Source organism: Helianthus annuus, chromosome 11 (assembly GCF_002127325.2).
Source record: "Helianthus annuus cultivar XRQ/B chromosome 11, HanXRQr2.0-SUNRISE, whole genome shotgun sequence".
Lineage (NCBI taxonomy): Eukaryota > Viridiplantae > Streptophyta > Magnoliopsida > Asterales > Asteraceae > Helianthus > Helianthus annuus.
The window spans coordinates 81,577,812-81,594,088 of record NC_035443.2 but is presented as its reverse complement, the minus strand read 5'-3'; positions in this window follow the sequence as shown (position 1 = coordinate 81,594,088).

Genomic DNA, 16,277 nt, shown 5'->3' with positions numbered 1-16,277 from the left:
AGAGTACATGGGTAAACTACCTAAATGTGACAGGTGCCGACGTTATCATACTGGGCGTTGTAAAAATGGGAAGTGTGACAACTGTGGCAAAGTGGGACACAACAGGGAAACGTGTTGGCGTGAGACGAAGCGTGGAAAGAAAGGAAAGGGGAAAGATAAGGGATGTTATAACTGCGGGGACCTGAGGTACTTTAGGAAAGATTGCCCAAGGGAGATTAAACAAAATCGTGGGAAAAATGTCTAACACCGGAGCTAGGGAAACACGCCGGGAATCCAAGCATGGATATCGGTACGTCTCGTATTACTAAACGCTATGCATTTGCGCTACTGGATACTGCTGCAAATTTTAGCTTAGCAACTCTAGGGGTTTGAGAGTATACTTGGTTTAGTAGTAAGTAAGTTAGATAACCCGCACTCGATAGAACTAGCTAATGGGAAGCTAGAAGAAGCCAACGAAGAACCAAAGTAGGACCCAGAGAACGTGAGTTCACGCTTGCTCTACTGCCAGTGAATTGGGAGACTTCAACAAGGTAGTTGGATGGATTGGTTGACGAATGATCAATAGGAGATTGATATCCGCACCGCGATGGCGAACGAAGAAACAGTCTTGACTCATGTCGTGGACGAGGGAGCCGAAGAACCAAAACTCGGAAATACCCCTGTGATAAGGGAATATCCCGAAGTTTTTCCCAAGGACTTGCCAAAAACTACCTCCTCAACGACAAGTGGAATTTCGCATCGATTTAATTCCAGAGCGCCTGCTGTTAATGCACTTTAGCGACATACACCTTCGGAGATGCAAGGATTGCCAGTGTAACCTCAGTGGTTGCTAGAGAAGGAAGATAACAGATCAAGATTCCCTTTTGGGTAATCATAATTCTGCTCGTCAATAAGAAGGACGATACCTTCCGAACTGACATCAAACTACTAGGAGCCGAACGACCTAACCAACTAGAGTTGATAACTCTTGCTAAGGATTAACAAATTATTTAACTTACTATTATGATTCAACTACTATTTCACAACTGACCGATGATCGAGTGTGATTAGCTGTGACTCCAGGAAGAAAGCATGCTGGGAAAATGGCAGGACAATAATTTGTTTCAGACATACACAAGAATGGTACTTCCTACACGACGCACAGAACGATTTGTCACACCCCCAAAATCCACATGCGGAGTACCACTGCTTGGAGGCGTGACTGACCAGGATCCAGCCACCAATTATACTGAGCAATATAATAAATAACATAAGTAATATTCACCAACCACAAGGTTAGCAAATATCATAGTCAAAGTTCAAAAGTTTTAAGTTTAAGTAGTAGTTCAGAGAAGTAGCGGAAGCATAGACAAAATGGATTAAAACAAAGTTCTTAGTTCAAGTTTGTTTAAAACCCGACACACGGGTTAGACGACCACTACACATCCGCAAGCTGCAAGCTCCTGAATCACTGGGTACCTGCAAAGCATGCAGTAGGGTATCAACATAATGTTGGCGAGTCCACGGGGTGTCAAGTTTTAGTTTTCGAAAACGTAAGTTGTTTAGATAAAGCATTTATAATCACGTTGTGGGGAGCTACCCCATCTGTAAGCTCACTAAACTGTAGATACCGAAACTGTTGACGGAAAGTTGTTGTGCCCCGAGTCAATGTCTATCGTCATTGACCAAGACGCAAGGTCTACTAGTTCACGCCCGATCTCCCCCGGTCACGGTGTGAGGTTGTCAAACCTAATAGCGCTATCAACTAATAACCCGTTCGCCCCCGGCGATTAATCGGTACTGTAAGCAGGGACTTAAGGTGATAGAGTTTCGTTTAGCTTGGCTAGTTGTGATTTATAAATAATATCCAAATGTATCTCCCCCGGAGATAGTAATTACCCATTCGGATTTCCCCCGGAAATAATAGTTCAAAAGTATTCTTCCCAAAGTTGGCAGTTTGTCTGTGTCCCTCCTTGGGATGCATGCTTTTAGTGTGTGAACTCACCTTGGGTTGCTCGGCAGATTAGGTTACTTGTCAAACACGCTGGTCACCACGTCCTAACATGGTTACCAGTATAGGTCAGGTTTGGGTACAGAGAATGTCACGTATATATTACACATAATCTAACACTTAGCATGCATACAGTTACATGTAGAGTTATTGGGCCTGTTCTACTATTGGATCAGTCAACAGTATCAACTAACACATAGTTCAGTTAAACAGGCGGCCCAAACAAATCACGTTGTGGCCCAATAACTAAAGTGAGCAGCCCGGTCGAGACAAGGTGGTCTCGACTCGAGAACATACGGTCTCGAGTCGCAACCAGAAGGTCTCGGCTTGTAATGACTCGCAACTTCGGAGGTCTCGAGTCCCGTCTCGAGTTATCACGATGTGGTCTCGAGTCGAGACCTTGATGGTCTCGAGTCCCTGAAGTCCGTTTTGAAGTTGCTTAGTCCAGGTCTCGAGTCGCAACCGTTGCGGACTCGAGTTGTAGCTCCGTGGTCTCGAGTCGCAACCATTGGTCTCGAGTCGTTTACCTGCTGATTCTGATGCATCTGCCCGAAATGTACTATGCAACAGAATTCTGATTTCATGCCAATATGTACTATCCAATAAGGTTTCACAAACATGTTCCCTTGTCTAACACTTAACCAAAATGGATCAAACAACAAGTTTTTCAAATATTTGTAACAACATTCAAACACATTCAACACATATTCCTCTCATGTTCATCTAGTTCATCTTTAGGGTTTCTCTATTAACAAACATGTTCCTCCTACATAACCATGCATTCTATGAACAAAATCACTTAGATATCAAGATCATCTTGCAAGAAACAAAAGGAACATTTGTTTTATAGCATTGAACATAATCCGGATGGTCATAAACACTCTTTAAACTATCATTCTTTTGTCATTTTGAACATCTTAGCAAACATCATCATAGAATAGTTCACACACAATATCAAACTCACCAATCAAACAAACATCATACAAAAGACCTCTAGACTAGACATGTTTCTTATTCATTAACACACCAAAACTCTTAACACACATTAACACTAACCGGTTGATGAAAAGGCACCGAGTCAAAGAAGATGGTGAGAAAATGAAGTATCCGGGTGATGATGATGAGCTTGACCGAGATTCCTTGTTGTTGCCGGTTGAATCCGAGCGAAAGGAGAGGAGAGGTGATGCTTGATTGTTAGGGTTTAAGGTTTTCTAGAGAGAGAGGGAGTGAGGATGAAGTGAGAGAGAGTGTAGAGGAGAGTGTGAGGGTTTTCGGGTTTATGTGTGAGGTGGTGCACCCTTAGTGGGTTTCGAGTGGGCTAAGGGAGGTTCCGGCCCAACCGGCCCAACCGTTTACTGTTTACTCAAGACCGAGAATGGTCTCGAGTCGGGTTCGTGGTCTCGGTTCACTATTATACACACACACACATATATATATAGTTCACATACTTAATACAAGGATCACATAACTCGTCAAGATAATTCAAGAACTTTCATATCATAATATAAGTACACCAAAGGCTAATACAAGAAGGTTGCTCGGGAAAACCTAGAGTGTCACACGATTCTACACCAAATACGAAACCCTGAGAATCTAGGAAACACGTACTTAGGGCCGTCGGGAACCCAGGTTCAAATTCACAAAGCTTGTTGATTAGGAACCACATCTGTTAACTCAAGCAGACACCATTAACCTGACATATATGCCAGTTCCGTTGACCAAAGAGAAAAGTACTTAAACTTCTTTTGTTGAAATCTTTACTTTTGCTTCTAGCAAATAGATGTTTACATCTCTACTCCCCTTGATAGTAGTTGCATCGAGTTGATTTCCTTCGCTAAAAGCGAACACACATTTCTTTCGATACTTGGTCGTTTCTTCATCAGCAAGTACTCATTGCTTCAGTACTCGGAAACTTTCATGACATACATGCATCATTTGCTACGCATGTGGTTTCGTTTCAAACAAACACTTCATTGATATTTAAATACTATTTTGCTAAACCTAGTTACTGATTCGTGATTCGAATAACCTACATTATTGTTATTGTTGGCTCTTTTGTTACCAAGTCAACACACTTCCTTGAAATGGCTTTCCTTCAAGTTACATGGTTTACCTTTGTGACCATACCGAGATTCCTTTATTGATACATACGTTTATTGCCAGGTTACGCTAAAACCAAGTTCAATTGCTTGAACTTATCCACTTCGTAAATCCAGTTTAAGACGTCATATGATGTATTGAGAGCATCATATTCAAATCATTTGGCAAAGATACCTTTTGTTTTGAGACGTAGTAGACTTGATTGGTTTACGACTTCACTAAATCATTTGTTGGTCACGAAACCTTGTGGGGATACTTTCACAAAATTGAAGCTTGCGCTTATTTGGTTACTCACTTCGTACACGGATTTAATTGATTATTTGACAACTTGCCCTAAATCCGTTTTGTTTATCACGATTAAATCGCTCTCGACACACTTGCGTGTTGAGGCAAGGGTACATAAATTCATTTCATATCACAGTGTACCTCCTAACGATTCTTTTATGATCAATGAAATGCCTTGCTGCACTTATTGCTTTCTCACCTTCGATTAAAAACAACGACTCTTTGATGTTCCATATTCAACTGAAAAACTTTATGACATTGTGTATATCAATTCTTCAGGCTTGTTTCGGTACACTTTCATTTGATTTCAAACACGGTGAACTTGTTCAGTCACCACTAATATTGAATTTCGTCATTACTACACCTTGTGAAGTCGTTACAAACTTGTGGCTTGTGCTAATCATGGTCGACTGTTCCACACAAAACTACATATATTTCTGTTTGACTCGTCATTTAAACATTCCGACGCAACTACGAGTTAAGACAATAATACACCAGAGTCGCTTGTACTTCATTCGGTGTATTCTCGCAATTCAAGAATGTCAACACCCTAAACCTTACCATTCACTGATTCGGGAGCTGATAGATCATTTTACTATCACATTTGAGTTATTTAAATTCATATAGCGGATGCTATGGTTTGTGAAAACTCGTTTGCATTTTTCGATCGATCGTTTGAGAATCTGATTAGTCAAAACTCCTCTTTTGTGGAAACCCCCCCCCCCCCCCCCCCCCCGCTATCTGGGTTACACTAGTCTATACGTCCACTACGTCTTATACCTTTGACATCAGAGGTCAAAAGTACATACCTTTCTACCATAGGATTCGGAATGTTATATATTCCTGGACTCACCTGAGGTGAGTAGGGTTTAATGCGGTTTAGTAAATATTTACCTTGGTATTATTCATGTACACACCCATGAGACGTAACCATAAGGAGTTAAGGTAATACAAATTTCGTGGACGAATTTTTCTTAACAAGGGAAGAATGTGACAACTGTCAAATTCGCATGCATCCGTACAGTTAATTAATATTTAATTAGTGCTTAATTACTGTGCTAGATTACAACTGATGATTTAACTGCCTTCTGATTACTGTTACATACATACACATGCATCATATTTTTTTACTGTCACTCCATTTATTACACACAAACAATAGTGACAAACTTGATGCACAAAAGCACAGTTAGCACCGTGAGCGGATAACCCAGTAAACATGCTGACATTGCCAGCACTATACTGACATTGTTTCTGAGGCCAGTATGTGCCGGGAGTAGATTACTACACTAGTAAGGAGTGTAGGAAGGTGAGGATCATAAAACTGCGTCACTAGGTGATAGTTATAGTGACCGGAAGTGTCTAAAACATACTTTAATTACAAAATCCTGCACTTCATACAAAAATTCAGCATTTAACATAACTAGTAAAGTGCAAAAACTTGGTAAAATCATACTAGACACTTTCCAAAGTGTTGGAAATTTATTGTATCACTAAAAATAATATAAACGACACTTTATAGCTTTACTTAACACTTTAACGGATCAATATCCAACCGAACAACCGGACTTTACCCGGAACATAAAAATTTTGTCAAAGACATTGTTTTTACTCTTCTGAGCTAGTTAGGGTCCCCGAACACCCTAACACCCTTTATATTAAATAACACACTTAAGCTACTAACTAGAATCTTTAGTTTTCAACCAAATCACTAACTATATCATCACCACCCAACCCTTACACCCCCCCCCCTCTAATTGACGGTCATCCCAAGGGGTGACCCACTTCCATTTCTTTGATTATTTTAATTGCTCATGTTGGATATTTTGTGACATATTACATGAAGGATAATTGTGAAACATGGTTTATAAAAAGGTTTAGAAGGTAACCCTTCTCTTTCATCACAAACACCCAACATCAAAGCTTTCTCTTCTTCTCCTCCTTTGAAGCTTCGGCCGAACATAGCCCTATCACCACCACCATTTTTGCTTCTTGTTCAATCATTTTACATACATACAAAGGTGTAAGGAGTCCGATAAACAAGCCCGGTGCTTTCAAAAGTTCAAGAACCGCTCTAGATTTCTTTTATCCACCACTTTTACGCCTTGTTTCTTCCCTAGCCTTGAGCTAGTAGTAAGTGTTTCTAATCATCATCTTGATCTTGTTTATGGGGGTTAATAGGTGATTTAATGGTTAAAAATTAAGAACACTAAAGAACATAACTTAAAGTCTTGAACATAAGATGAATAAGTTGGATAAAGAGAAGTTATGTGTGTAAATCTTGTAAATCTTGTATAGTTGTGATTATTTGATGTTGTTTGTTACTAAAAGTGGGATAGATCATCATCTAGACATACTAGATCATGTTCAAGAACATGAACTAGTAGTATGTTAGTGTTAGAAATATGAAAGATGATGAAACCATCCACCATGAACTTGAAACTTGAATAAACATAATTTTTCTTGTAAAATGAAGATGTAAACTTGTGGATCTAAAGATCTACAAGTGGTTTTTCGGAAGAACCAAGCGGAAAATGCTAGTTTTGTTAAAACCCGGATATTTTATGAAAGAAGCACCTTTATAGTAACTAAACAAGTGTGTAAACACTTGTGTAACAATGAAATTTCAAAAAGAAGTATATTTGTAAACCTTGACCAGAAGTTGTTAAACTTCAAATTCTTTAAAAAATAAAGTTTACAAGAAACTACACTTATTTTTAGAAAAAACAAAACCTACTTGTGTTGGTAATTTACTACATATTTTTACAAAACCTTCAAGTTCATGAGTTTATGATTTATTCATATTTTGTCTAGATTGATGAATAAATATTGTATATTGTTGATTGCTAAATTGGTTGATTGATTTTACAAAAAAGAAAATGATATGCTAAAAGCATGGACGCCTCCATTTACAAAGGAAACTCTGGCGAAATTTTTCCAGAAATATAACACTCAGAGAATATTTTTTTGGTAAGTGTTTACATATATATTTTAACTTGTTTTTCAAATAAAAACTTCGCCATGATTTTTATTACAAAAATAACCAAGTACCGGAGGTGGATTTTCGTAAATAAACTTGTTAAATATATATTTAGAATATATATTTTATAATAAGTCGCTTGTGTGTGTTTGTGATTATTTTGTGAACTAGATATATATTATTTTTAAGGTTAAAAATAAAATTACATGAAATATCATGAAGATACGACTTCCAAAATAATACCAACACTCTCACAAAATAAATATTTAAGTTACACAAGTATCGTTGCTTTACGACACGCTAAAACGTAACTCATGTATGTTTCGGAAGATATTCTCATACGTATATTTTGATAAAGTATTACTTTGGGAAAATGTACGAGGTAAAATATAATATTTTTGGGAAAAATATATATTTTGGAATTCAAATGTTTTAGACAAGTGATTAAAATATATTTACTAAGTGGGACTTAAAAATATATATTTCGGAATATACCATTACGCGATATTTTTGGAAAATATTATTTTGGAAATAAGAGAAGTGAAAATATGATTTCGTAAATATTACTAAGTGTAACATATTTTTGACAACGAGAAAATGTATTATTTTTGAGAGATAAAAATATATTTTCCTAGTATATGTAGAAAATATATAGTCTTTGAGAAAATATATATTTTCTGGGAGAATACATGATTAAACAAAATAAGGTTTGTTTATATATATTTAAGTGAGACTTGAAATATACGGTTTGGGGGAATATATTAACATATTTTATTTGAAACAATACACCGAATACGACACCATTATTTGGCAAGATATATAAATACAGATACGAAAATACATATAAGAATACCACATCCTTGGGAAGGAAATACGAATACTTGAGGAGTATTAATACAGAGACACCGCAAAAATAATTATTCCAAAACTAAAAATAATTATTATACTTGGAATAATGCTAGGTATGTAACCCAAAAACACAAATACTAAACAAAGGCACAGCCCGTTCTTCTAATAGACGTTAGTACACTGTAGGTAGTCGTGTTGACTGAGGAGACTTGGGATGCACATACTGAAGACGCAATACTATGAGTTCATGTCCCCCTTTTCTCTTTACTGTTTTCAGTTTTATAACTTCGGGGGTGAAATACATGTTACAATTATTACAGACACTTTTATAGATGGTATGAATAGCTAAGGAATTTACCACTAGATCACGTGAATGGATAGGCTATTATCGTAAGACCATTAATCCTTGTATAAGGACCGAGAGGCATGAGTGATAGACCTATCGGGTGTTGCGAGCCCACACATGGGCCAGCGTGTGGCTGGATGTGGTGACTATGTCGTTCCGCCGGAAGGACCGGTATGAAATACGCATTACAGGTTTGAGTGCTTCCTAGGCCATGTCACTTATTAATGTATTAGCTACACATTAATCGATCTCTTTTTCCTTATTTGCTACATACCAATAACATACATTTATACAGACACATCTTAACGATTTATACAGACTCACATACACATGAACTCGCTCAACTTTTGTTGATGTTTTTCAAACTACATGTATTTTAGGAAATTAAGTATGGATCTGGCGGGCGTTGGAGTTTCAAGTCATGTTAAGTATAAAGATGTCAGCCATGGTCTTTGGGTTTGACTAGCGTGTCTGAATCCTGGACGAGACACGTCTTCCAAACTTTGGTTACAACTAATATCTTTTGACGAGTCCTTAGCGAACTTTTACACAATTCATATGGTTTGTAAAACTTTAATTTGAAGTCAACGTTTTAGACAATGTTGTTATGTTTTAAACTCATTTCATAGATGACAAATGTCTATTTTATCATATAGTTGTTTGATATGGTTGAATGCAATGATAACAAGTAAGTCACACCATAATCACGCTTCCGCAAAAGTCAGGGTGTGACAGTAATCACGATGGTTATAGTCCCGTGTGACTATACCTACTGATTACCACGTTGATTAGGCGTAGTGACGAGTCATAGTTTTGGTCAAAATACGTATTTATGCGTATTTTGCAACCAAGCTACTCTTGGGTATCAAAACCCTTTGTTTTGATATCAAAACCTGTTTTCTAACTTAGTTAAATATGTTTTAACATGTTTAGCTCGTCACTTTTAGTCTAGTGCTTGTGTAGAGTCGTAAGTCAAGCGGTCTTAACAACCGCTTAGACTTTCGAACTCGACCTGTTTGGTCGATCTTTAGGATCAAACCAAGCATGTTTAGTGACCATAGTTGTATAGGGAATAACCTTCCGAGGTTATACCTTATGGTCACTTAGTTTAAGTAGTTGTATGATAGGTAGTTTATATGCCTTAGGAAAATGACCAAAATGCCCTTTTCATGCATAATTGGATTTTAAGCATATGTAACATAAACTTTTGTCACTTAACTGATTATGCAACATATTTAAACATGTTTAGGCATATAACACTTGTCATAGGACTAGTTAGACGTCTCGAACGCATTTTACGCATTAAAATATTTTATTTTAGTGATTGGCATGATAAAATTCCATTCGTCGCGTAATTTGGATCGTTTTTGTTTTTGTTACGACTTCCGTCGTAATTAATCGAATAACGCAACCGTACGACCAAACGAACCGACATCCGAGATGTTTTTTAGCACATTTCAAGTTCCCTATACTTGAACTTCATTTTAGAGCCTTGAAATGGGGTTAACGGGGCTTAAACGTGCCAAAAACTGACTTTTTATCTTGCAGGGACCATGTTTGTCATTTCTAGAAACCCGGCTCTCGCAGGCCGCGTAAGAGAGGCCTCTCTCTCTCGCGGGCACGACAGACAACCAGCTCAGATTCTTTGAATTTGGTCCATTTCAGCTCATTTGATGGTTTTAAACCCCTGATTTGGATACCATTTGATTGTTTTTATGTTTCCCATGTATTTCATTACCATGTACCCACATGTATGGTCAAGATCAAGGCACGAAATGCGAGAAACGATCCTAATGGTTTACCGAAATCTATAAATACCCAAGCTCTCATTCCATTTTCTGCACACCTTGATCTGAATTGTTCTAAGTTGGAGTTCAAAAACTTCATACCTGAGCAATTTTATCAAGATCTTCCTAGCTTGGACCCTTTGTAAGTATTCTTTCATGCTTTTATGTATTTTAAGCACGAAAGTCAAACTGTTTTTGACTTTCTGCTTTGACCAGTCTATGGTCAATACAAAGTTCATTTGAACTTTGCAACATCAGCGTAATCACGATGGTTATAGTCCCTTGTGACTATACCTACTGATTACCACGTTGATTAGGCGTAGTGACAAGTCATAGTTTTGGTCAAAATGCGTATTTATGCGTATTTTGCAACCAAACTACTCTTGGGTATCAAAACCCTTTGTTTTGATAGCAAAACCTGTTTTCTAACTTAGTTAAACATGTCTTAACATGTTTAGCTCGTCACTTTTAGTCTAGTGCTTGTGTAGAGTCGTAAGTCAAGCGGTCTTAACAACCGCTTAGAATTTCGAACTCGACCCGTTTGGTCGATCTTTAGGATCCAACCAAGCACGTTTAGTGACCATAGTTGTATAGGGAATAACCTTCCGAGTTTATACCTTATGGTCACTTAGTTTAAGTAGTTGTATGATAGGTAGTTTATATGCCTTAGGAAAATGACCAAAATGCCCTTTTCATGCATAATTGGATTTTAAGCATATGTAACATAAACTTTTGTCACTTAACTGATTATGCAACATATTTAAACATGTTTAGGCATATAACACTTGTCATAGGACTAGTTAGACGTCTTGAACGTATTTTACGCGAACGACACGTTAAAGTAGCGTAAGCTACCTTAATGGGTCGTAAAGGGTCGAAAGCACTTAGAATAGGTTCTGATTTTAGGATGTAGGCTTTGTTAAACCATATCACATGAGTTCCAACACTCATTTGGTTTACAAGACCTCATTCTATCCGGTCTTCCGATTTAGGTGTCGATTATTTATCTAGTGATCTGGTTTCTAAGTGCTGCTTTATTTCTTTGATTTGCTTGAGCTTTGTTGAGTTCTTTTGATTGAGGATACTTTGCACTTCAAGTGAGTACCTAGCTCCCCTATTTTACTATTTTCGATTGTTTTAGGGTGATTCATATGTGTTAAACTATTTTCGATGTTATTAACGATGGTTTTCAAAAACGATTTAAATGGTTTATATTAAACTAATAACAATTTCGATAATGTGAACAAACTTGTTGGACGTAGTTACATAACGAATGACATTCATTAACATTGATCAAGCCGACCAGTATTAGGTTATGGTACCATAGGATCTGACAAATCCTGTTATCAGACTGCACCCATGGTTATGTGTGGGGGTTATGTGGGTAACGACTGAATCTGTGATTGTTAATTTACCCTTTGGTGGTTTATTAATGCGAGTTTCGAGATTGTCGAGTTGCGAAGGTTTGGATGTTATTAGCGAGGCGACCAAAAGTAGTTTTCACAATTAAAACGAGAATGATTTAAACGAGTTAAGCGATTTTGGAACAATTTAAACGAGTTAAACAAATTGAACAAACTATTGGTTTTTGGTTAGTGTTTAGATAACGGGATGGGTGTAATGTGATGAAAACATGGTAGATACGCCGCTGGTACTTCTTATATATAAGTGTTTTCATCATATTACATATCGTGGCGTTATTTAGTTCACTTGGGTAAACGATTTTGAAACGATGTCACACAACGATGTTTTCTAAATAATATAAACCATACGAGTTTTATTAATGAGTTTTTACGAGATGTTTTACAATTTGGTTTACTAAAACAAATGTTTTGGGGTTAAGAATCATGGCTACGAGATTTTATAAACTACAGCCCACTTGATTTGAGTTGGTTAATTATGTTGCAATACTATACACTTTTCAAAACAAGGTTTTAATAAGGTATTGCAACATGTAAACGAGCCATGAATCCGATACTCTCATAAAACCTATGTGCTCGCCAGCATTTCTTTGCTGACTTTGATTTTACATATGTTTCAGGTAGTGTTGAATGATGTTGATTGCTAGGATGCATGTTCACATAGGATCCGGACGAGGCCATAGTGACATAATAACAATGATAGTCGATGTGTAACTTGTTTGTTTTGTTTTAAGACAATGTAAATTATCTAATGAATCAATAAAACAAAACTTTTGTACCCATGGTTGTGAAACAATAATTCTGCCACTCCACTCCCCGACGTTTCCACCGCGGTTTCGTTGTTTTAACGCGATCGGGGTGTGACATGATATATAAAAGAATACTGCTTGGTTAAATAAATAACCAAGTAACAATGAATTTGTAAAAGTTATGTCGTTTATAAAACAGTATCTCTTGAAAATATGTTGTTTGAATAAGATATATTATGTCTTGTTGAAATTATTTAAATAACGCCACGATATGTAATATCATAAAAGCACTTATATATAGGAAGTACCAGCGGCGTATCCACCATGCTTTTATCATATTACACGTCGCCTCATTATGTAAATCATTTATTAATAACCATCAAAATGTCTTGTTTATACAAATGTTGAAATGTTTATGTATGAATAAATGTCCAATTGTTAAATGTAAACCATGTCTTGTATAATCGAATGTTATGTATCGCAAGTAAAAAGTAACTACTCAAACCATATGTAAAATGTTTATGTGTAACCAATTGTTATGTGAAATCAGTGCTATGTACGGTGAATAAACGAATTTACTCAACCCCGTATGTAAAATGTACAAAACAATGTATTTGAAATAAATCATAGTTTAAATCAAAAGTTATGTTTTGCAAAATCCATGCTTTACAGATACAAACACTTATGTAGTAATGTTAAGCGCATACATTCAAGCCTTGAGACTGAAGGATAAACCCTAGAACAAATCAAAGGTTTATCAAAAATGTTTTCTGATTCCGTCATCCCTTACGTCCAAACAAACCTAGGATTCCAGGGATGGGAGTTGTCAATTCCTATGGTACCACTACATACTACCGAGCGGCATGATCAATGCTAATGAACATATTTCAGTTTCGTTATACAAACCAAATGTCATACCAAATGTAAGCATGTTATGTGAAAACAATGTACTAAGTATGCTAAATGAACATACGTAGCAAAAATGTGATGTAAATCAATGTGTACATATGCTAAAATAAACATATGAAATCAATGTACTAGCATGTTAATTAAACATACATAGCATAAATATGGATGAAATCATGTACTATGTGTGTACTAATGAACAAAGCAAGCATATGTTATAAAAGTCTGAAAAGCAAGAAAGTAACAAGCAGGCACATGTGTTTCACCCCAAAATGTTTGAAAACAATAAAAGAGGGGACTATGTACTCACTTGATAATGCTTAGAAGTCTTGTAATAATAACCAAACAAAGCTAGAAGGATCACGGAATCAATCGGCACCTAATATAAGTAACTACGTTAATAAACCGGACATAAATCGGAAGATCAGATAAAATGAGGTTTCGTAAACCAAATGAGTATAGGAAGTCATGTAATATGGTTTAACAAAGCCTACATTCTAAATCGGAACCTATCCTAAGTGCTTACGACCCGTTTAGGTAGCTTATGCTACTTTAACGTGTAGTTTGCATAAAATACGTTCGGACCACCTAACTAGTCCTACGACAAGTATTATATGCCTTAACATGTCTAATAATGTTGCCTACTCAGCTTAGATGTCAAAATTTAGGTTACATATGCTTAGAATGAACTTATGCGTAAAAAGGGCATTTTGGTCATTTTCCTAAGGCATATAAACTACCTATCTTACAACTAACTAAACGAAGTGACCATAAGGTATAACCTCGGAAAGTTATTCCCTATACAACTATGGTCACAAAATGTGTTTGGTCGGATCCTAATGATCGACCAAACAGGTCGGGTTCGAAAGTCTAGGCGGTTGTTTAGACCGCTTATCTTACGACCCTATATAAGCACTAAACTAAAAGTGATGAGTTAAACATGTTAAAACATGTTTAACTAAGTTAGAAAACAAGTTTGGTATCAAAACAAAGTGTTTTGATACCCAAAAATAGCTTCGTTGCAAAATACGCGTAAACACGTATTTTGACCGAAACTTTGACTCGTCACTACGCCTAATCAATGTGGTAATCAGTAGGTATAGTCACAAGGGACTATAACCATCATGATTACGCTCATGTTGCAAAGTTCGAACGAACTTTGTGTTGACCATAAATTGGTCAAAGCAGAAAGTCAAACACTGTTTGACTTTCATGCTTAAAATGCATAAAAACATGAAAGAAGCTTACAAGAGGTCCAATGCTTGAAGATAGAACAAGAAGACAAGAAGATTGGGACCTTCAACCAGAAGGGATAGTCCCAATATAGCAGAGAATGAGAGAAAAAATAATTTGAGCAAGTGTGGAATGAAAATCCTTGGGTATTTATAGATTTCGGACAACCGTTAGGATCGTTTCTTGGTTTTTGAGCTTCAATCTGAACCATCCAAGTGTTACCCACAGTTTTATAATACTAGGGGTGTCCAAAACCAGCTCAAGGTTTGTTAAAACCATGCATAAAACCCAGAAACTAGCTGCTATTGCTGAAAAACTGATTTTTGCAGTTCTGGGGAGCTCTCGCGCCCCGCGTAGGCTGAGGCCTACTCTTACGCGGCCCGCGACCTAAGGTCAATTCAGCAACAGTTTTAAAAATTACATGTTTTGTCCCTGCATGCATATTTAGGCTATTTTTAACACGTTTAAGCCCTGTTAAGCCATTTTGAAGGCTCTATTATAATGCCAAAGTGTAGGGGACATGAAATATGCTTGAAAATATCTCAGATGTTGGTTCGTTTGGTCGTACAGTCACGATGTTCGGTTAATTACGACAAAACACGAACGGACGCGAAAAACGATCCAAATTACGCGACGAATGGAATTTTATCATGCCAATCACTAAAATAAAATATTTTAATGATTAAAAAATATTTTGGATGTCCGGATATGTTCAGAACGTAAGATATGCGCGTAAATGCAAACTTATGCACTTTTTGACGCTTTTAGTCCCTATTGATCAAATAAGTTTATTTTAGCATACCGAACCCCTCAAAGCCTATTTTAAGCTATGTAGAGGATATTTAGGGTATGTTTAGCTTATGATCAAGTTCCGGAATGTTCGTTAGTACACAAATCGGCATAGTTTCGGAGTTTGTCGCAAATAGTACTTGAAAGCGAATAAACTTGATTTTGCCATACCAAACCCTTAAAACTTATTTATAAGTTATGTAAAGGTTATTTAAGGTATGTTAAGCATATGTTGATGTTCCGGAGTGTTTGTCGCATTAAACTGATTACGTTTACGCATCAGTGTGCGTATAACTTTCCAGAAAGCGATATAGAGTTTGAAATCGAACAAAAATCAAAACGTACAAAATGTCAAACATAAATAAACAAATATTGGGGTCAATTAACATTGTTTTATTGATAATAGAACTGTTTAGAGTTTATACAATGATTACAAGCACAGATGTCACAGTTGTGGAGTCATGATCACCAAGAGCAGTTGGCTCAACAACAGAGATTTGCACAACAAATGTGGACGCATCTAAAACAGGTTCATCCCCCTTTGTTTGTGTTTTGGAAACTTTTGACTCTTTATCCATTATTCTAGTAAAAGTTTCACTTGTAAGACTATTTATTTGAAAAGTACACCATGTTGAAAATCTGTTTGTGACACTTGTTTTTGAAGGCAATAGCTTAAAAGTCTTGGGTACATGAGAAAAGCATTATTTGCACCCTTTTGAACATTCTTCACATTTGCTACCAACTTCGGAAACAGTGCTTGGGATAAATTGTAATCAGATTTTGTTAAAATACCATAACCCAAATACTTGATTTTTAGTGGTATCTCATTAAATGCAGTGGTC